The sequence below is a fragment of the Pavona decussata genome, unplaced genomic scaffold, assembly GCF_977016875.1.
Source record: "Pavona decussata unplaced genomic scaffold, jaPavDecu1.1 SCAFFOLD_192, whole genome shotgun sequence".
NCBI lineage: Eukaryota > Metazoa > Cnidaria > Anthozoa > Scleractinia > Agariciidae > Pavona > Pavona decussata.
Window position 1 is genome coordinate 927,714 of NW_028145601.1, and position 23,887 is coordinate 951,600.

Genomic DNA, 23,887 nt, shown 5'->3' on the forward strand with positions numbered 1-23,887 from the left:
TGAGTTAAAAACGGTTTATAATCCCAGAGTTTTCTTGATGACACGATTCTTCGGGTAATTGGACTTCCTTTCGTTACATTCAGTGGTATTATCGTACTCGTATTTCAATAGACCCTTCTCCAAAATGGCGGCCGTAAATTCAAATAAGTTAAAATTAAAAACGTATACCAGAACTAGGAAGTGCACTTTTACTTCAGTAACCCTTCAAGTTTCAAAGTTTCAGCATATCAGGTGTAATATCAGTTGAGAAAATGTAAGTTGAAAAATGAAAAATTTACAGACGTTTGTATGACTGGAGGTATGGCGTATACCCCCAGTCATACAAACGTCTGTAAATTTGTCAAATTTCATCTTACATTTCCTAAGCTGATATAACACCTAATATGCTGAAACGTTGCAAGGTTACTAAAGTAAAGGTGTTCTTTCAAGTGCTGCTATCAGTTTTTCATTCAGTTCAATTTTAACTCATTAAAATCTGTTGCCTCCATTTTGGAGAAGCTTAAGGGTCTATAGTTCCTTGCGCTGCAGGTTAGGCCCATTTGAAATTACTCGCCCTGGATATGTATTTCACTCAGACTAATTTGTGAGAAATTTTCACGCCTTTCTAACCCCTTTTCTTCCCCGCACACTTGAATCTATATATTGAGCTGACATGCCAGAACTCTTTCCCATGGTGCCAGGTCATGGTGCGAACTCCAAGTCATATCTTTTTGCCCAATGCCCTTGCGCGTCTTTCGTGCTTAAAGGAAACGGAGATGACTGCTACGCAGGCTACTCAGCAAAGGGCTAACTAAAGGAATTAATAGAGAAAGAGACTGTACCAGGACTATACTCCTGGGTGTGTCGATTAAGAATTTGTTGACATCGTAACGGGTAACAGTACATTTGTCCGCGTTATTATTGAAGAAAGACAATAAAACTGATTGAAACATCGTTTATTGGACTGTTTTTAGCCGCAAAATAATAACGAAAAAGATACATTAAATTTATGTTTTTAAAGACTGAACCATAAAAGTTTCTGAGGCTCGATTAATTCTTCTATTTCCGTAGAATCGTGCCGGTAATATTTAACTTAATTAAGTACGTTCGTGCCGTTTATGAAACATTTGGTTCTTGTACTAAATTACGTTTCTCATCTCATTATAGTCTTGCTGTCTCACCAACTGTTGCACCTCGGAGTCCGTTTCAATATTGCTAGCTACCTTAGAACAAAACACAATGTTTCCTTTACTTAAAGAACGTAAGTTCCATGGATGATGTACTTGTACAGTATTCCGGGTTGTCAAAAGCGAAACCGTCCTTAGTCTTTGCTCTTGTCTTATTGATGATAGCAGCACGGTTCTTCCTTTTGCGACGCCTCAGTGTTACAAAGAAACAGGTGACCGCAAACAAGGCTGCCGCAAGAACTAGCACTCCTCCTGATACAGAGGTGTAAACATACCATGGCGTCCCACCGGCTGGCAAATCTGGAAAATATAACGACATTATTGTCATGCTGAAGGTAAAGGGCCCAGCTTTGTTCACCATTTCTTATTTAGCAAATTATAGTACCGTTCCATTCCATCTGCCGTCTTTGCCATAATGAATATCGTCTGGGTCATTGATCGTGATGCCCGCATTGAACCAGTTACTGATATCGGCTTTGTGTGACAAGAGTGACACCTAGCAGTCTGTTACGACTGACAAACCTGTGGCCCTCAGATTCCGGTTAGAATTTGGAAACGCTTTTTTTTTTAGGACAGGGGAAAACAAGAGTGTGCGAACCTCTCAGGGAAAAGACAAGAGAACACCAGCTATGCTGTTTTACCTACTGTGTATAAAGAAATGGTTCTTTTTTTTTGTTTTTGCTGAGAACCTACAACAAACTCAAACTCACACATGACGCCGAGTTGGGGAATGAAACCCAAGCCACATTGGTGCTCTTACCGCTGCCCCATCCCTGCTCTCATCTAAATAGCCATGCGCGACAGGAGGATACGCTTTCACCTGCACTTTCTGCTAAACATACATCAACTCATCCCACGTAAACGCCCATAGGCGTCTTGTTCTCGATTAAAACGCAGAACGCACCAAGTATTTTCACTATAATCGTGGCCGTGAAAGTGAAGAGAGCCGGAGTAGTAATAATACATGGAAAACGTAAGACCTTACTGCATATGCTTTTGAGTACCTATTAATAGTTGACGTGACCGAGTGACTTAAATAAAAAAAACGTGGGCTGATTTTTAATGTCAAATTACTAGTAAGAGAAACAAGTAACGAAGTCAATGACAGAAAAGTAAAACTCACGATACAAACATACTGTTTTAACTCTAGTTTTAAAGATTACAGGGAAGCTTTAAAACTAGAGTTAAAACCAGAGCTATCAACTCAGTACCCTAAACAATTCTTATCGAGGATTTCAGTTTCCTTTGTTCCACGCTCGCGACAAATAAATTTAACATCCCCTTTATTGGACGATCGGGATTAAATTTTAAAATGTTATCTTTCTTTCTCTTTCGCCACACAGGACGCTTTCAACATTCCCGATCCTGTAACAGTTTGGAGGACATGTATATGATGTGGCATGGGTTCGAATCCTCATCTGGGACTCAGATCTTTTAGATCTTTCTTGAATTCTATAACTAGATAACTGTCGTGGAGCAGAGGATAAACAAAGCCGGTGAGACGAAGAGAATCCAGCTGCCAAGCTTGCAAAAGGAAGTCAGATGGTATTGTGAAAACAGTTTTCTTTTCACCAGTGGGAAAACAGGTTTTGCCTTCACAAAACGGAAATACGGACGGACGGGGAAACTCTTCAAAATCACTTCGGTAAAGGCCTTTCTCCTGGGGAACACTCGCTGGCTGCGGAAGGACCGAGATCTCTTACGGCAAGCGAATTTCTCTGAGACAGTAAAACCACACAGAACTTGGCTCCAACGTAGGGTTTAATACCAAAACTATAACCAAGGATGTATCCAAGGATGTAACCAAAGAAAATCTTACAAAGCACCTGTATTTAAGCCTAAGCTAGTAAAGCGTTCGAATTACATCATTTTGCAACGAGTCAGATTACAGAATACAACAATCATTTCTGAAAGTCTATTGGATGAAACCTAAGCTTACTCTGAAACATTAATTACTTTCGAAAGCTACACAGGTGGATAACAGTTTAACAAAAGGCTAGCGCAGGTTACAATAACACTTCAACGCTCAATTACAGTTATGATCTTATAGGAACCGTTTAGGCCTAAATGAATACTACAGGTTGTGTTTACGGTTTACTGAACTTGAAACTAAGGAACTTAATATTTTCTACGTTGGCTTTTATATTTTTATCAGCAACGCAAATGAAACTAAATGTCTAGAAATCCTCTCATCACAGTATTGCGGGTCATCAGAAGAACGAACAGCGTAGGACACACCGGCGAACTAGCTGCGAGTCATGTACCAAAGTGACGGAGCAATTCGGCAGACAGTTTACAAATGCAGCGATCTCACAGATCCCTGAATAGAATCCTTAAAATAGGTTTGGAAGTTCAAAGATTGAGTGTTATTGAAAGGTGGAGAAATAACACATTTTTTGAAGGCGAGTTTGTTGTTTCCTTACCTTTGGCACATTTTGGTAAAGATCCATTCCATTGGCCGTCCTTGCCACAATGAATATTGTCTGGACCAATCAGAGAGAAGCCTTTATTGCAGGTGAACCAATAGCGTGAGCCAACACTTGTACCATTACCATGCGCATGACCATTTTCAATCGATACAGTTGGAGGACAAACTGGGTATGTAAAGAGAAAAGACAACGCACCACGTGAGAACGTAATGGCAAATATCCTTTCTTCGGTCTTGTTGGTTTTTTTTATTATTAAAACCTTTAATTTTTCTAATTGGCTGTGCAAGTGATATTGAATATTATCAATAAGGAACAGTTCATAGGCCAATGCAACTTTGAGCTTCAATCTGTTTGCAACACGAACGAAATTGGCACCACCTAGCATCTCTTTCTCAGGTTGACTTATCACAGATGTCTTGTCCCCCTTTACTCCATCTTATCAGAAGAGGATTAGTTGATTATGCAAGACAGGAAGGAAACTTCAATTCAAGACCAATTATAACCATCACTTAAGGTAAGAGTTGCTAAATATGTCTAGTTTACCACCAGCTCTTTTAGACACACAGATGGTCAACTTGTCAATGTCAGTTGTTTCTGTTAAATTTATCATATTAATTTTTTACAATAAAAAATGACAACAACAACAATTTATGTACTTCTCTGTTGGCATCTTGGTTTAGAGCCATTCCATTGTCCTTTAAAACAAGAAATGACCGTAGAACCTTTTATTTGAAATCCTGAGTTACACTGGAACCTGAATATCATTCGGCCATCTTTTGCGTCGTATCTAAGCACTTTTCCGTCACCAAGGGTTTCTTTCATTGGAATGCAACCTGTAAGTACATGTTCCAAGAATTATGTTTATCAGGGGAATGATAAATGAACTTTCTATACCGAGAGTGTATGAAAACTGACGTGCACATGAAAGGAAAAATTGAGTTAACCTCACATTCCTTCGCTGCGTGTTCACATATCCAGGAAATACTTCTTTTTAATGAGAGCAGCTTGGAGTGGTATATCTGTAACTAGGGTCGACAGCCGGCTCACTAGAAATACTTTAATATCTTAAAATAACTGAAGGTGTGTTTTTCTTATCGCCTTTGCCGTTTTTGAAGAGGTTCAGCTTACCTGGAGTCTCTGTTTCATTGATGACCGCAACAAACGACTCCATAGCCTGCTTTGATGCTTTTCCAATGCTAACCTTACCGGTGGTGTGGATATCGAACAGACACTGTTTGTTATCATCACACACAGCATGTACCAGCTTCCCCAGGGTGGCGTTATCAAACACCAAGTCTTCTTGATCCAAAAATGTGGGTAAGTAACCGACATCGAAATATGAAGCATGGTTCTTTCCTTCGTCGTAAGTGAATATCGAGTTATTGGTTGTGGTAGCCCCTGCAAAGAAAGATACTGGAGATTGTAACTTTTAACTTTTTACATTGTGTGAGATACCTTTCGAGAAACGGCGCGTTTTAACATATATGTGAACAGCTGATCGTCTTCACGAGGTTTACTTACTCGAAGACAGACATAAAGAAAGAATTTTCAGTATAGTACACAACATTACTTCCTTACACCGCTGAGCAAACTCATGATGCATTTTGGCCTGGCTTGAGTTTGTGTCAAGGAAGCTTCCATTGGGAAGAAGAAATTCCTGCTCCTTGTCTCCATCCCAGAATCCTAGCAGGCCGCTTGTGTTTCCTGAATCCAGAAGAAAAGAAAAAGAGAAAACAAAACTTAACCTAGTTTAAGGAAGACTCTTAAATGCTGAGGATACAAAACGTGACTTGTGTTGGAGTCTAACAATGTAATAAGAATAAGAGTGTTAATGAGAATGATAATGACGGTTTATTTAGCACATGTATTAGGTGGCTCAGTTAAATCACCAAGCAACAATTTTTCTTGTCGTTGTCAAGGCAACCACGAGATTTTGTAAAAACGTAGCGCCACTGTGATTCTTTCCGTTATTTTCCGTATCATATCGTCCATGTTCGACAGATTTTCCCAAGAGAGAAATGTCGTTATAACGTCGGGTTATTTAGCGTTTGCAATGGGACACCATTTTCCTTTTGAGGCAAATTTAAAGAGAAATAGCCTTCGATTACACATTAGTGCACATTCATAAGTTGGTTTGACATGTAGTTTCACCATGCCGTTGACAGAATTGTATTCTGGGTGAGAACTTCAAACATGTTTTACATCAAGCATTATATCAAGCAGTTCGGCTAAAATTAATTGACAAAACTCAATAACACTTTTATTTGTAAAACGATGTAAAGTATATGAAATAATTCATATACTTCATATACATATACTTCAGTATATTTCATATACTTTACATCGTTTCACTCCTCTCACGGGAAAATGGGAACCTACAATTGACCTTGCTCCCAATGTGTGGCTTCATAGCTCAGTTGGTAGAGCATCGCACCGGTAACGCGGAGGTCACGGGTTCGAATCCCGTTGAAGCCTGAATTTTTTTCAGGCTTCCAATTTCCAATTGCATAAATTGGAAAATTCACTGCGATGATCACTTCTCACTTTCACTTTTATTTGTATAGCACCTTTAAACCTCGGTGGCACCATTATCATCATTTGCAAAATCTCCTCATCTGCTTTTTCAATTCTAACTAAAATCCCAGAGTTGAAAGTGATGGAGTATTTAGACGCACTGCTGCATTTGAAAACAATGACGCTTTTGAAATCCATCACTAACTGCTCATCGAATTCAGTGACATCTCCATTCACCAAGAGTTCAATATTGTTACGGCCGCTGATTTGGACCTGAAAGGAAAAAATAACTGATAATAATAATAATAATAATAATAATTTTGTAAACTTGAAAAGCAGTTCAGGTGCGCAAACGTACCTGTAATGAGAATTAAAATATCTTTCACAAGTCATTACCTGCAAAATATCGGAGCTATTTTCCTTCAGTGCAAACGCCCTGTAGACTGTTGCCCGAGTAGTCTTGCCATGTTCATCAATCAATGGCTGCATTCGTCCCTGGAGTTTAAATTCAGGGCCAGCTACTTGGAGAATGTCGTACTCCCCATAACCATTAAAGGTGTACTCCACGCCATCAAGCGTAACGATGTGTGGATCACCAAAAGTAATGGCTACAGAACACAGTAGAATAAGAATTAAAAAATAAAAACCCATCGAACAAAGGAAATTAGCTGTCAAAGGCAAATACCTTTAACACGCTTCAAAAATCATTAAAGCAAGCTATGTCCTCTCAATAGTCTCAGATAAATTCTTTGGAACAGTGGTTAATATAATTAATAAATAGTTGGTTCCTGTTGTCGGCTGTCGTTGCTGTTCTCATTGTTGTTGTTATTATTGTTGTTATTGTTAGCAACAAAAGATATGTTAAGTTTGTAACTGATGATTTTCAAACGGAAATAAATTTCCTTGGTTATATTTGTAGAAAAGAAACATTTCGTATATGCCAGTTGTTCAAGATTTGAGACTTCAGAATGGCCAGCAAGGCACATCTCGTTTCATTCTTTCACACCCAGCAAATGGATCCAATGTCCACGTGTGATATCAATAGAAATGGTATTGATCATCACATCAACAATACTATGGGAACAAAACTGATTAATTTAGCGGTCGTATAGCTTTCTTCGCTCTCAGTGGTATTGATTAATGCAAGATGTAACATGACAATATTAGGAGAAATGGACGTTTGGGGTACGATTGTCTGCTTTCAATGAGGGGTTCCTTACTCTAAAGAAAGTGGAATAAAACATTTAAAATAACTGGTTTCATAATTCACACAAAGTAAAACATAAACAACAACAAAACAAACAAATTAAGAAGCAGTATCAGTCGCCGTTGGTTGGTCAATATTATATTAATTCTTTACAATTCAAACCTTGAAAATGATGTATTATCCAGTGAGAGACACAGGTATACTTGGAAAAAGGAAATCCGAGTGCTCCTATCAGGAGTCGAACCTAAGACCTTCCGATTACTAGTTCGGATACTCTGCCATTGAGCTACAGGAGACTCATGGGAGCTTAGGTTATAATTTAAACTAGGTTCATGGGGCAAACATCCTGCAAACTGCAAGGATTTGAATGTCAATGTGTGGCATATTCGCAATGGAATAAATGTGATAGTATATATTTTTAAGCCTATTTAATGAATGAGAATGATGTATTATTCAGCGAGTCACACAGGCATACCACACTGGCAACGGTTTTCCCTTTTTGGCCCACCAACCAAGGTTAAAACATGGTTGGCGAATTCTTGTTCTTACCTGGCCTTGGAGGTTCGTAGTTGGAGCCGTCGTCTGGTGGCCGTTTTTCAAAATATTTTCCACAACTAGCAGACAGCACACAGCAATCCCAATGAGGAACAAGGTCGTGAAAGAAATGAGAGAAGACTGGTAATCCCACTTCAACATGTGCTCGGTCTAGGGATCCTCCGTTTGGTGGACCAAACAATAAGTTTCCTTGTTCATTATAACAGCACTGCTGGCCTGCACCTTGGTTACTATAAAATAGAGTGGTTTCTATTTTAGTGTCGTAAAACCAAAACCAAAGTAATTACTCTGGCCAATTTGACATTTTGATATTTTGACATTTCAGTATTTGCCAATCACAACAGACGTAAACAAAAAGTTGAACCAATCAGAACTGGAAGCAATAAATACATGTGACCGGTGCCAAGTGCGAGAAAACGCCTGCGAGCAAGTTACGATTGTTTTTCTTTTGTTTCTCATTGGCTGAGAAAGAGGCGCGAGTTTTTCTAAACAATCACAAAAACCAAAGCAAATGCGAAAATCTGCTTTCGACACTCAATTTGTTACCGATCAATACAAAATGATATCAACAGATCCATGCCACCCATTTCAGAGCGGTGTTCCCCTCTTCGGATAAAAAAAGCGAAGTGGAAAGTGACTATAACATTAAGGGTATTTTAATGAAACTTAAAAAGTCTGTGTTACCTGCAAAATGGTTTCTCTTTTTTATATATATATGTGTGAAGGTGTAGTTTTGATGCTATATGGCTTAGCAAATAGTACGTCACGAATTCCGAAACCTCTACCAATTTAGATTAGCATCTTGGCCTTCATTGTCGGTTTCCCTGTAAAGCGTCAGAAAATCACCCCAACTGCATTAAATTGTTTTAACGAGCAAATATTTAGAGCTACTGCAAAAGATTTAAGCAACCTTGGAGTAATAGTCCTAAAGCAGTGTGAAGCAGCAGACTGATGATTGCCACAGTAAATCCAGGAATCTGGACTGACGTACTCTTCCGCCATGAACCGGCCACTGTCTGCCAAGGCCTGAGCGAGCGTTTGTGGACAGGACAGAAGAGAAGCGTCATCTACGAGAGGAGGGAAACAATTCACAAGAATTTCAGAAAGACGGTATTGAATACAACTATAAGCTAAAATATAATACAGCGTACGTGTACAAGTCTAAATGAGTTCACTAACATAATCATCAAAAAGGGCAGGGGACGGATTCGAGCGCGAAGACAAGACTATTGGTTGCTCCCAAGCTCCCTCATAATCGCAAAAATGGCGTAAGAATAGTACAGGCAGCTACCGTGCAACGTATTTTTTTTTTTTCTTATTTCCTTGGTCGATCAAAATCCAAGTTATTCAGACTATGAAATGGAGCAGGCAACGTAGCAAGCAGCTGTAAACGTCAAAACTGAGATTTAAGAGTGTTACATTGCACTTAAAGGATGGTGCAATTCCAATTGAAAACACTTCTTCTACCTGTGTATATTTTAGGATTCGGCTGCCTCTTGTACCAGTACATACATCGCTCATGAGCCATTTCGTAACTTAACCAGTAAAACAGGTCGCTCCAGATCCACTCGGCTGGAGCATGCCCGCGCTTGGCCCCAGTCCTTTTCACTGCCACCAGTGTACTGAAACGCCCACTTCCAAAAGAAGCTCTAAATATTTGGTAAGAAACGAAAGAATGATACATCTGATATCTGATTCAGTGTTCAAAATTAGTTATTTCTGTTGATCGATGTTCTTATTCAAGGATTGGTTCTAAGCCGACTTGCATCTCGTCTTCTTCACACCCGTCACAATCCTTTGTTTTAACGTTCACATCACAGTTGAATATCTTAATTAAAACATTTCGATTGGTCAGTTGCTCCAACACATTCCAGATTCTATTGTTGTTTGTGCAGGGTCAAGGCCAAAAAGGCAAAAAAAAAACATATAACAAAGAAGTTTGTCAGGTTTCATAGCCATTGCCTTCAATTAACTATGGCCTAACTAACCGTAAAAAAAAGCAGTTATTATTAGCCGTCAAGCGGTTTCAAAGTCTTTCAAACAGCTAATCATCACGGATTTCAAGCTCCCAAAGAATCATTTCAACTGATAAACCATTTTCCTTGTTCCCAAATATACTCTTTTTATGGTTTTTTCCACGTAATTTGAGTGGCCAGGGCGTGGCCAATCAGCCAGGCAAGAGTACTAATACCCTATTCACTTGCTGCCACAGGATCCCGAAGATGCCAAAAGCGCCGGTTAAGAGGACTGCACAACTGAAATATTGTCGTCTCGTCCACGTATATTAAAAGAAGATTGAAAGAACGCAAATTCTCATTTTTTTTTTGTTCGAGACGTAGGCTAAGCAAACCACAGGAAAGTACTTTTGAGAAGCTTTCTTTCGAATGGTCTCAGAGTCAAAGACTTAAGGGAGAGGTTAAAATATTCCATCTTACCCTTGTCCTTCTCCTTTTGGCACAATAAACGAAGCGTTTCCAGTGTTCAGATGATCTGTTAATATAGTGTACATGCTATGAAAAAACACGTGACCATCATCCTTCATAGAAAAGCGTGCCAACTGAATATCAACCGTCTGATTCTCTGGTCCGAGGTGGACTGGGTCCCATGTGATCCTGACAGCGTGTTGCTCGATCCAGGTTTCTGTGGCCAGGCGAGTAACGCGGGGTTTGAACCTGTTGATGTTAACTACAAGAAAAGAAATTTAGGGCGGGTATTATTATCGCAGTATTGTACATTTGTATGTAATTTCTTAAAACAAATCGTAGGTCATAGGGCGCTATTTTAAAAAGAAATATACTGAAAAATCTATGTTGTATCTTTTGCCCGTTAACGAAAACATATCCATATGGCCAAAGTAAAATCATCTTACTGGAAAGTGTAGGATGGGTTGCTACTCTCTGCATTGGCCCCCGGATGTATCGATTAAAAAGCAAATATAACTGAGCGGATTATTTTCAAAAAAGTGATCGGGTGAAGAGGAAATAATTTAAGCTCAGTAGCCACCAATCTCTGCTCGATTTTTCGCCGACATTATCTTTTTGTTTCATGTTGTTTCTCCCTCGAGAACTAATGTTAGTGTCAAAAAAGGCTTTTCATGGTGGCTTGGATTTGACGGGAAAGCAATTGGTTGCTGTAATTTTTAGTTTCGAGTTTGCTTGAGATCGTTTCCTCTACACAACTCTTGATTGTTTTCTAATTGAGTCTTATGTCATCCCACTAGGATCTTAACAAAAATCAATGCTGAGCTGGATTGACGAGTATTTCTTCGTGCGAGTATAAACTCCTCTTAATGTTGTACCATTAGGATAGTGTTAAATTCTCGTAATTCCCCACCTTACTGCTACGAGTGTCTTCATAAACTCAGTATCGTACACAGTAAATAATTAAAACCAATACAGTAATTACCCGATGTAAACGTTCCTTGAAAGTCGAAGGTCTTTCCTCCATTGATTGACAGTTTGATTGACAACCTGCCAGTCACGTTAAGCATGGGCACGGTACAAGATGCCTGCATGTCGCTCATATAACTTCCATTGCTTAGCTTTCCGCCTGGAAATTCACAAACGATGCGTTGCGATGGTTTGTAGCCAGGCCCAGATATTAAAATGTTATCACCGCCAAGCATATTTCCCAACTTTGGAGAAACGACAAGCGATCCTAAAAACAATTTTAAATAGTGTCACTTTAGTTCAGTTCTTTCCCTCTCACAGGGAGGGCTACCCAAAAGTACAGTTGTTAAAATAGTTGGAGGACAAACTGGGTTCACAACCAGAAAGAGAACGCACCACGTGAGAACGCATTCCAAATCTCCTTTCTTCTTTCGCGTGGTTCCCTTATTTTAAAAAACCTTCTTGGCTGTGTGTGACAGTAAGATACAGCTCATAACTCAAACCACCTTTTGAGTGTCCATCTGTTTGGAACACGAAGAAAATTGCTAGCACGCACTACCTCTTTCTTTTCACCTATGAATGGGATCATGTGACTGTCCTTTAACTCGATCGCAAATGCGATCAAGAAACTCCCCCAGCTTAAAACGCTGATCAGAAGCTTATGTCAAGCAAAAAAGGAAACTTCAGTTTTAGACCAAATGAGAGGGCATTCAAGAACATCACGAAAGCTAAGAGTTGCTAAATATGCCTAATTTTCCCCTGGCTTTCTTATACACACAGTTGGTCAACTTGTCGCTGTCGCGTATTTGTGTTAAATTTATCATATTTCTAAAATAAAAATAAACAGCAATTTATGTACTTCTCTGTTCGCATCTTGGTTTAGAGCCATTCCATTGTCCTTTAAAACAAGAAATGACCGTAAAACCTTTTATTTGGAATCCTAAGTTACACTGGAACTTGAAGATCATTCGGCCATCTTTCGTGTCGTTCCTAAACACTTCTCCGTCAAGAAGGGTTTCTTTTATTGGAATGCAACCTGCAAAAACATGTTCGAAGTATTTACTTTATCAGGGGAATTTATCTCTATAATTAAGAAGCTTCTGTAATTAAGAAAATGTGGCCACCTAAAATACGATACGAATAAAGTGTACCGACTTCAAAGGAAAACATGAATTAACCTCGCGTTTCTTCACTGCGTGTCCAGGAAGTGCCCCTTTTCTTTTAATGAGAGCAACTTGAAATGGTATTTTTTAACTAGGGCCAACAACTGATTCAGGTTGCTTTAAAAAACATTCACTAGGAGCATTAAAACAGTGAATGCGTTATTTCTTGACCATGAATATGTGAAACATATTTGTGTACGTATATATTTCTTGTCGCCTTCCTTATTAAGAGGCTCAGCTTACCTGGAGTCTCTGTTTCATTGATGACCGCAACAAACGATTCCACGGACTCTTTCGAGGCTTTTCCAATGCTAACCTTACCAGTGGTGTGGATATCGAGAGACACTGTTTGTTATCACCACATTCAGCACGCGCCAACTTCCCCAGGGTGGCATTATCAAACACCAAGTCTTCTTGATCCAAAAATGTGGGCACGTAACCGTCATCGAAATATGACGCATGGCTCTTCCCTTCGTCGTAAGTGAATATCGAGTTATTGGCGGTGGTAGCCCCTGCAAAGAAAGATGCTGGAGATTGTAACTGTTATCTTTTTAGATTGGGTGAAAACATTTTTCTGTATATTAATATGTAGTTTTTTCCCTTCTTTCATATTCTCTCCCAATCATTTTCCTGGAGCCCTCAAATTTACCGTTCAGGGACCAGTTGTTCAAAGCTCGATTAAGGCAATCCTGTGTTAACATGAACTCTAATTCGAGTTTAATTATTAATCAACAGAGGTCCTTCAAAAGAATTTTGTCCGTTAGTTTTGACTTAGACTTTTCATTACCATTAGCTTAAAATCAGCTTTTAAAATCATTTTTAACGAGCGAGATGTAAACCTCGGTTAACTTTAAATCTTGGGTTAACGTTAATCGGCATTCGAACAACCGATCCCAGCAGTCTATCACGAGAAAGACGAAAACTTTCCATTCTTGCCAATAGCTGATTGCTGGTCACTAAAATGGTGTCATGAGGTTTCGCTTAACCTTATTCTTGGCGAAGCCAGCGGGGCCATTGCATCTTGCTTCCGAGATTTTGTAAGGTTTCCGCCATGCGTTAGGGCTTGCAACCTCGATCTGTTGCCAGGCAACGACACAGTGTGTCGTTACACTAACTCCGTATGGCAAAACGTTCTTAAAGTTACACAAAATGAAAATTAAGCATGCGCCATGTCCGGGATAACTATCTACCGATGAAAAGTATAAGTTAGATCACGAGCGCCCTGAAATAGCAACTCAGGAGATATCTCTGCCGGAGTATAGAGTTTCAGCTCAAAAAGTGTTTCGTCTTCCGGCCCTTTTATTGATAATAGTATATAGGAACAACGCGTTATAATATGTATGTAAACAGCTGATCGGCTTCGCGAGGTTTTGTAAGCCACGTATAGTAACAATTTTGATAGAAAGAATTTTCAGTATGGTACATAATATAACTTGCTTACATAGCTCAGCAAACTCATAATGGATTTTAGACTGGCTTGAGTTTGTTTCAAGGAAGCTTCCATTGGGAAGAAGAAATTCCTCCTCCTTGTCTCCATCCCAGAATCCTAGCAAGCCGCTTGTGTTTCCTGAATCCAGAAGAAATGAAAAGGAGAAAGCAAAATTTAACCATGATGAAATTACCTGAGGAAGAAGAAGAAGAAGAGGAGGAGGAGGAGGGGAATGCTGAGCTTGAATGCTGAGATGCCAAAATGTGACTTGTGTTAGGGTCTAGCTATCAGTTTACTACTGAGAATGAGAATGTGTGCTAAATAAACCGTCGTTGTTATTCTCATCCACCCATAAGGTTGTTATTCTCTGTTCAATTACCTAGCAACATTTTATCTCATGGTTGACAAGGCAACCACGAGATTTTGTGAGGACTTGGCGCCACGTCGGCACATTACTGTGCTTTTTTCTGTGATGTTTTGTGTAGTATCGTCGATCCTCGACGAATTTTTATTATTCCCAGGAGAAAACTGATGCTGTAACGTCGGGTATACCATATAAGTGAGTTAGCGTTTATAATGGGACACCTTTCTCTTTTGAGGCAAATTTAAAGAGAAATAGCCTTCGATTACCATTTGTGCACATTCATAATTTTAGACTGATTTGTGATTTCACCATGGCGTTGGCAGAAGTGTATTCTGGGTGAGAACTTCAATCATGTTTTTGGTTGCTCCATACTCAGCAGTCCGGCTAAAATTATTAGAAAAATCAACCAAATTTTTATTTGCACAGTACCTTTAAACCTCGGTGGCACCAGTAACATCATGTCCAAAATCTCCTCATCCGCTTTTTCAATTCTAACTAATATCCCAGAGTTGAAAGTGATGGAGTATTTAGAAGCACCGCTGCATTTGAAAACAATGACACCATTGAAATCCATCACTAACTGCTCATCGAATTCAGTGACATCTCCATTCACCAAGAGTTCAATATCGTTACGACCGCTGATGTGGACCTGAAAGGAAATAATAACAACAACAACAATAATAATAATAATACTAATAATTATTATTATTATTATTATTATTATTTTTATTATTATTATTATTATTATCATCATCATCATTATTATTATTATTATTTATTAACTTGAAAAGCAGTTAGAAAAACGTACATGTAATGAGAATTAAAATATCTTTCACAAATCATTACCTGCAAAATATCGGAGCTATTTTCCTTCAGTGCAAACGCCCTGTAGACTGTTGCCCGAGTAGTCTTGCTATGTTCATCAATCAATGGCTCCATTCGTCCCTGGAGTTTAAATTCAGGGCCAGCTACTTGGAGAATGTCGTACTCCCCATAACCATTGAAAGTGTACTCCACGCCATCAAGTGTAACGATGTGGGGATCACCAAAAGTAATGGCTACAGAAAACAATAAAATAAAAAACCATCGAACAAGGGAAATTAGCTTGCATAGGCAAACACTTAACATTCATCAAAAACTAAGTAAACCAAACTAGGTCTGTAGTGTGACATACGTGACACCTCGGGCACATTGACCCCTACTGTTAGACCGCTGTCCTCAAGGACCGATGTGACGGCCTTGAGCCTTCTGCTTGGAAAAAGCTTGAATTCAGATTTTGTGATTATTAAAACGTGCTGTTGTTAAACCTTCGATGTTCTTGTGATTTTAATCGCTAGATAAACGCGACATGGTGTCAGAAGTGAGCCCCTTTCTTCGCTAAAGGAAAAGCAACAGGAATATCACCCAAAACAGCTATTTGAGTGAATTTATTTTGAAGCGATTTGTTGACACCATTTGTAATTTGTCAAGATGCCAGACGCCAAAGGTTCCCTGCTAGCAGAGGCCTCTGAACTGACGGGCGCGAGGAAAAGAGACCTCCGCCCTGGGTCGAAACGAACTGCGTTGAGCATGCGTCACGGTTACCTAGGAACCGAACCGTTACTATGCGGGCTCACTAAATGACAGCGGAATAACTGTAAACGAATGCGCGAGAGACACTGGGTTCAAGTCACGGTCAGCAAACAATACAGGGAGCTACGTTTAGTAAGCGTCGTCCACGACTGCGGACGGCGGTTGAATCAAAGTCCGTTTTGAACCCGGGAAGAGGTCTCTTTTCCTCGCGCCCGTCAGTTCAGCGAATACAACGGAAAGGAGATCTCTGCTAGCAGGGAACATCAAAGGACAAGCGGCTGATCCACAGATGCTACCACTGGTGAATCTTCGGCCGCCTTGACCAGCAGTTGTCGATGATAACCTCGCAACAAACTGAAACGATGAAAACATTTTGGAAGTTTGGCATTTACAAGCAAGCTGGCCTAGTTTCGAGTTTCAGAATTGCTCTCAGTCATCGACGAGGATGCAGTCCAGATCTTTGATACAGCATGACCGATGTTTTGGCAAAATTCGACGAGTATTGCGAACCGAATACCCAAGTTATATTCGAGCGATGTTGACTCAAAAACCGAAAACCGGAACCCAGCGAGAGTATTACTACTTACGTAAACAAGCTGCGCGTGATTGTTAAAAACTGTGCTCATGGCGGTATCATACCTGATGAAACTTACGTGATCGCTTGTTGCTTGGCGTTCGAGACGAGAAGGTCCGAGAAACGTTCTTGGGACTTAACCGTTTGAAGTAATAGAAGCCACAGATATCTGCGAGGTAGTTGAACAGACGAGCCAACAGTTGAAGCTGAAGACCAGCACATCTAATGACGCTGTTGTTTCAGTTCGATAGACCCCACAGACTCAATAAAATCACACGATCCGGTCATCCACCGACCTGGATGCCGTTCCTGTTGTTACCAGCATACTAACTGTCCATGTCTATAGCCAAACCTGGCATAAATGCGGCCTGAAGAACCATTCCCAGTCGACGTGCCACTCAGCTCACTCACGAGTGAACAGCGTAGAAGTACCTAAGAGGTTTTTCGAATCAGTCAAGTTGGAGCAAGTTTATCTGCAATGATAACATTGGACGTTGGCAAGCCATCCACCCGTGCAGAGTCTCTCAGGTCTTTCGAAGATAAGAATGTGGAATTCCAGTGGTTGAAGCAGGATTCCAGAAATAAGACAATGATAAAGAAGTTCTTATTCTAAAAGAGAGGCCTGTGCTCCGATATTATGATGTAAACAGACCAGTCACGGTCAAGTGTGATGTGACCCAGTCCAGATTAGGAGCAGGACTCTTGCAAGATGGGCAGAGAATTTAATTTGTTATGCGTCTCGTGCCCTTTCAGACGCCGAAACGCGCTATGCTCAAATTGAAAAAGAAATGTCGGCCATTGTTTAGTCGTGCAACAAGTGAAACTGACCATAAGCCCTTGAAATCGGTGTTTAAGACTGGAGATTCACAAGTCTCCAAAGCTCCTCCAATGTATGCGTCTGTTCCTATAGAAGTATAAAATAGAAGCACAATACAGGATTGAGCCCCTCATGCATATTGCTGATGCACCGAGTCGAGCATACCTGAAGACAACAGAAGGAGCCCCGACAGAGCTCTACGAGATCAGAACCCTCGAGACTGTGGACCATATGTTAAGAACACATACTAGTAGACCCCCCAGACGAGATGAGCAAGTACCTGAGGACCCAGAAATCCGGGAGCTGATTGAGGTTTTCAAACAAGGTTGGCCAGAGAAGAAAAATTGCGCACCAGCAATTCCCTCATGTTATGGCGAGTGCAGTGAGTTGATCGAGTCGCAAGGGACAGTCGTCGCAAGGGCTGGTTTTCCGTGGTAAACAGCTCGTTATACCCCGGTCTCTTCCGAAGGAAATGTTGAACCTGAAACAGATTTGCAATAGCCATAATGGTATTGGAGGTTACGTTCGTTGCGCCCAGTTCGCAAAATACCTTACTGCCCTGAAATGAACGCCGAGATTCAGGAATTTGTGTCGCGATACTCCACTTGCCAGACTTACAGACCGGCACAAGCTCGCGAAGAGTTGAACCCTCGTGATCTGCAATCTCGTCCGTGGGAGAAAGTCGCGGCTGATTTGTTCTAGTTGGGTCATAAAACATTCCTGATTAGAGTTCATTACTGGTCCAATTACTTTGAGGTGGCTGGGAGATTCATATAAAGACAGCACAAGTCGGAATTCCTGAATTCCGGTAATGGCTTGGAGTTCTCTAATGAAGTATTCAAGATAAGCTAAGAACTTTTGCCATGGACTGAAAGTTCGAACACAGATCGTCGAGCCCATGATATCCTCAGTCCAATGATAAAGCGGCAAGTGTAGTTAAAACGTGCAAATCATTGCTAATGAAAGCGTAAGAGGACAAGAGAGACCCTTTATTGGCAATTTTTGATTGTTAAAACACTTGCAGTGAGGACTTTGACACTTCTCCCGTGCAAAGACGCATGCTAAGACGTGGGTCGACGCACCCGCATTCTACTGCCAACCTCCGAGAAGCTACTGGCCCCCCCTCCTCTGCAAGTTGGTGATGCAGTTCGCATGAAGTTTCCAGGCGAACAGATATGGAGCCTTGGTCGCTGCACTCGTATTCTTGGTAGACGATCAGCCTGCACTTGCTCTGGGTGTACCTCTTCTGGATTGGACCTTGGGGCGGTTCTGGAGTTAAGCTTGCAGCAGTCGCCGGTTTCTTCGGAAGCATCGCCCCTCAACTTGAACTTTATATGACCGTTTTGTAGTTTTATCTCAATCCTTGTCACGTTTAACTTCACACAAAGTAAAACATACACAACAACAACAAAAAAATAGAAAACAGTATCAGTCGCCGTTGGTTGGTTATTCGTGACAATTTGGTAACGTTTTCCCCTTTTTACTCACCAACCACGGCTAAAACATAGCCCGCGAATTCTTGCTCTTACCTGGTCTTGGAGGGTCGTAATTGGAACCGTCGTCTGAAGGCCGTTTTTCAAAATACTTTCCACAACTGGCAGACAGCAGACAGCAATCCCAGTGAGGAACAAGGTCGTGAAAGAAATGAGAGAAGACTGGTACTCCCACTTCAACATGGACTTGGTCCAGGGATCCTCCGTTTGGTGGACCAACCAATAAGTTTCCCTGTTCATTATAACAGCACTGCTGGCCTGCACCTTGGTTACTATAAAATAGAGTGGTTTTCATTTTAGTGTCATAAAACCAAAACCAAAGTAATCACTCTGGCCAATTTGACATTTTGACATTTTGACATTTATTTGCCAATAACACCAGACGTAAACAAAAAATTGAACCAATCAGAACTGGAAGCAATAAATACATGTAACAAGTGCCAAGCACAGGGAAAACACGTGGACTTTTTGTTGGTTAAGAAAGTGGCCCGGGGTTTTCTAACCAATCACAGGGCATAGTAAACAAAACCAAAGCAAATGCAAAATTGCTTTCGACACTCAATCGAAAACCGAGCGAATCCCTTTCAGAGTGATTCTCTCTTCGGATGAAGAAGCCAAATGGAAAGTGACTGTCTTATCATTTTAAGATATTACAATGAAACTTAGAAAGTTTGTGTTGCCCGCAAAATAGTTTCTTTTTAATTATGCGAAGGTGTAGTTATGACGTTACAGGCTTAGAATTAGTACTTCAGTTATCCCAAAAGCTCCACCATTTTGGATCGCCATCTTAGCTTTCAGGTTTCCCTGTAAAGCGTCAGAAAATCACCTTAATTGCGTTAAGCTGTTCTATCGAGCTCATATATTTAAAGCTACTGCAAAGATTTCAGCAACCTTGGAGTGCTAGTCCTGAAGCAGTGTGTTGCAGCAGGCCGATGAATGCCGCAGTAAAGCCCGGAATGTGGATTGATGTATTCTTCAGCTGTGAACCGACCAGTGTCTGCCAAGGCCTGAGCAAGCGTTTGTGGACAGGAAAGAAGAGAAGAGTCATCTACGAGAGGAGGGAAATAATTCACAAGAAATTCTTGGTAGCAGTATAACCAGATTCAAATACAGTACTATACGAAACAATTCATTAACTTTGACACTTAGGGCAAGGTTCTCATACAACCCAAGCTAGAGGCTCATGTTAATAACTATTATTACTAAAATAATAATAATAATAATAATAATAATAATAATAATAATAAAAACAACGCCTAAATAAAAAAAACAACTGAAAAATAAGGAAACGCAGCTAAGCCAAAATTCAATCACACCTGTGCACAATAAAAGTTTTGAAGTTTGAAAACATTCCTTCTACCTGTGTATATTTTAGGATTCGGCTGCCTCTTGTACCAGTACATACATCGCTCATGAGCCATTTCGTAACTTAACCAGTAAAACAGGTCGCTCCAGATCCACTCGACTGGAGCATGCCCGCGCTTGTCTCCAGTCCTTTTCACTGCCACCAGTGTACTAAAACGTCCGCTTCCAAAAGAAGGTCTAAATTATTAGCAAGAAATGAAAGAATGATCGATTTGATTGATTGATTGATTGATTGATTGATTGATTGGTTGGTTGGTTGGTTGATTGATTGATTGATTGATTGATTGATTGATTGATTGATTGATTGATTGATTGATTGATTGATTGATTGATTGATTGATTGATTGATTGATTGATTGATTGATTGATTGATTGATTGATTGATTGATTGATTGATTGATTCACCACGGCATACAAACATAGAAAGTAAAAATGAATAATAGTCTAGGATTGTACATAAGGTTAGAGTAAATAATAATAGTAAAAGAAGAAGTAAGAAGTGGCGAGGAGACCTCAGGAAACCCCCGGGCTTATACTGAGAGGTCTCCTCGGATATATGTTAGGACTTTAAGACCAGTAAAGACATTGTATTGAGATTTTTAACATACGGTGGTAAGACTATAAAGACATAACAGAGTCGGACGTTTCATGCAATTAACTGAGGAAATCAAGAAGCTTTTAAATAAGACAGCTCTGTTGGTTGATGTTCTTATTCAAATATCGGTTCTAAGCCGTCTTGCCAGCGGGTTGAATGTCCGTGACTCGGGTGTTGATACTCTGGTATATCACTACAATAAATTGCTCTCCCAATCAGGAAGACAACCTCGTTCCCAGGGCTTCACCCTGAGAACGAAGTTGTCAGGGACAGGAACCGAATATGCCAAAAGCGCCGGCTATTTTGTCCTCAGGTGTACATATACATGAAAAGATTGAAAGAACGCAAAATTCCCAGGTTTTGATTCGAGATGTAAGCTAAACAAACAGCACTACAGCACGGTATTTTTTGTTGAAGAGCTTTCATTTTTAAAAAATGGTCACAGAGTCAAACGTTTTGAGGGAGAGGTTAAAATATTTTATGGAAGGTCTCTCCTTCCATCTTACCCTTGTCCTTCCCCTTTTGGCACAATAAACGAAGCGTTTCCAGTGTTCAGATGATCTGTTAATATAGTGTACATGCTATGAAAAAACACGTGACCATCATCCTTCATAGAAAAGCGTGCCAACTGAATATCAACCGTCTGATTCTCTGGTCCGAGATGGACTGGGTCCCATGTGATCCTGACAGCGTGTTGCTCGATCCAGGTTTCTGCGGCCAGACGAGTAACGCGGGGTTTGAACCTGTTGATGTTAACTACAAAAAAAGGTTTTTAAGGGCGCGTTGTTTTAAACATATTTTGTGTATTCTAAAAAAGAATACGCTGAAAAATGTTGTATCTGTTGCCCAGAAACCGAAAAATATCTAATCGTTCATGTTGTTGAATTAATAGTGTCAAAAAAGGCTTTTCTCTGAGGCTTGGCTTTTGGCTTATATTTTATTGTGTTTTCGAAAAGTGATCGGGTGAAGGCGAGTAATTTAAGTACAGTAACCAATGCTTTCACGTTTCATGTTGTTGAACTAATAGTGCCAAAAAAGGTTTTTCTCTGTGGCTTGGCTTTCGCAAAGGAAGAAATTGTATTTTTAGTTTCGACACGAATCTTGATTGTTTTCTAATTCAGTCCTATGTCACGTAACTAGGATCGTCATTTTCTTTAAATATATACTGTTTAAAGTTTTTTAAAAATAATGTTGCTGGATCGACGAGTATTGATTTACGTGGATCATAGCATATTTTTAACATTTTATATTAAAATCATGTAATTCAGCACCTTGTTGCCACGAGTGTCTTCACAAACTATCGTACCTAGTCAAGAATAAAAATAAATACAGTTACTGTACCTGATGTAAAAGTTCCTTGGAAGTCGAAACTCTTTCCTCCATTGATTGACAGTTTGATTGACAACCTGCCAGTCACGTTAAGCATGGGTACGGTACAAAATGCCCGCATGTCACTCATATAACTTCCATTGCTTAATTGCCCGCCTGGAAATTCACAAACGATGCGTTCCGATGGTTTGTAGCAAGGCCCAGATATTAAAACGTTATCACCACCAAGCATATTTCCTGACTGTGGAGAAACGACAAGCGATCTTAAAAACAATTTAAAACAGCGTCAGTTTAGTTATTGTTTCCCTTTCACAACTCTCAGAGTGCCCGGAGATTACACCAACGGGATGACACCAAGCTTGCGGTAGCATTGCCAAAAAAACAGATACATTTGGTTGGTTTTGATTTTGTCAGTTTCTATTTTTTGATCACTCTTTCGGCGATGAATTTTGGTAGAAGCTTGTCGCGTAAAATATTCTTGAAACTTGCATTAGATTTATTCGTGCGCCGGGCGAGAATGGAAGCGAGGGAATGGAGGCAAAATAATTTTGCAGCGGCTGCTACAGCTGTTTTGACAAAGGTTGTTTAAAAAAAGCGTAAAAGAGTACGCGACAATGACGAGGTAATCTGGGAAAAACCCAATAAATTTCAATAAAAGCTCCGAATCATAATGCCTCGACCGTCCAGCGAAGACTTGAGATGGCGGGCAATATGGATTCGGAGCTTTAATTGAAATTTATTCGATATTTCCAAGACTACCTTTCGGCATTGGCGCGTACGCTTTTACGCTTTTTAAGACAACCTTTGTCGAAACAGCCGTATGTCACCACAGCGCATGCATGCGTTGATGAGAAGTACTTTGAAATCATTGGCCCAATTTTTTCAAATACTCGCATCGGAGAGTTCAGGAGGCTGTTTTCATCTGTTTGAATCGTTTTCATCTTCGGAAAGTTAGCTGAATATTTTATTTACAAAAGTTTTTTAGTAATTACAGAAAAGCTCCTTATTGCGATATTTTTGAATACATGGCGAAAAAGAAAGAAATCCCGCGACGAGTTGTATGGCAATTAGTCTCAACCGGACTCTATTGCGCATGCAACCCAGGTGACATGGTTCCTTTAATTAGTACGACCTGTTGATTACCAGACTGCATCTCATTGGTCCCTTATGGGCTGTCGCCCGAATGCAACTGTATACTTTTTACCTTTCGTATTGCAGCCGCCAGCATCGATCTTTGCATTGTCAATACGGAACATCCATCGGCCTGGAATCGCTACATTAGTCTTGTAAGGAAGGTCCAACACCTTATGGGTACGAGATCCTGGGATATTGAAATATCGTACACCATCACCAGCATTGAAGCCTGCCTGTCAGTGAGAGATCCGACAATTCAAGAAAAAATAACATTCAGTGAGAATGATGTATTAATCAGTAAATGACACAGGCCTACTCGGCAAAAAAATCCGAGTGCTCCTCAGAGGAGTCGAACCTAAGACCTTCCGATTACTATTTCGGATGTTCTTCCTCTGAGCTACAAGAGACTGGTGGGAGATAAGGCCATTAAACTAGGTTCATGGGACAAACATCCTGCATACTGCTAGGATTGGAATGTCAATATGTGGCACATGCGCAATGGAATTAAACCTAGAAATTACTTTGGTTAATTTGGTTTTACGACACTCATTTGGAAACCGCTCTATTAACATTTTATTTATAGCCAGAAAGCTTCTGGTTCTTTGTAATTGGTTTACTTACGTGGAAAAAGGTTCAGTGCGGAAACCATGAGACTGTTCTGGTGTAGTAATAAACTAGATATAGCTCTCGCTAAGTGCCAACGAGCAGGCATTCAAAAGAAATACTAATTGATAATTTGAAGACACAGATTCGTGTTTTGTGTACGACATTTTTTTGTGGTGAAGTATTGAA

At 40.2% G+C, this 23,887-nt stretch overlaps 1 pseudogene across 1 annotated transcript; it reads right to left on the reverse strand.

Moving 5' to 3' along the window:
* Nucleotides 1-920: 920 nt before the first annotated feature.
* On the reverse strand, nucleotides 921-22,219 carry LOC146462054 (uncharacterized; annotated as a pseudogene). Its single transcript, XR_014857270.1, has 22 exons — nucleotides 21,974-22,219; nucleotides 21,139-21,388; nucleotides 20,033-20,214; nucleotides 19,564-19,720; nucleotides 18,709-18,944; nucleotides 15,063-15,274; nucleotides 14,646-14,865; nucleotides 13,865-13,990; nucleotides 12,667-12,935; nucleotides 12,120-12,296; nucleotides 11,277-11,528; nucleotides 10,307-10,556; nucleotides 9,339-9,520; nucleotides 8,782-8,938; nucleotides 7,866-8,101; nucleotides 6,506-6,717; nucleotides 6,163-6,382; nucleotides 5,174-5,299; nucleotides 4,724-4,993; nucleotides 4,252-4,428; nucleotides 3,590-3,760; nucleotides 921-1,466 (listed from the first exon to the last, which is right to left on the reverse strand). The product of XR_014857270.1 is annotated as an uncharacterized LOC146462054 (transcript).
* Nucleotides 22,220-23,887: the final 1,668 nt, after the last annotated feature.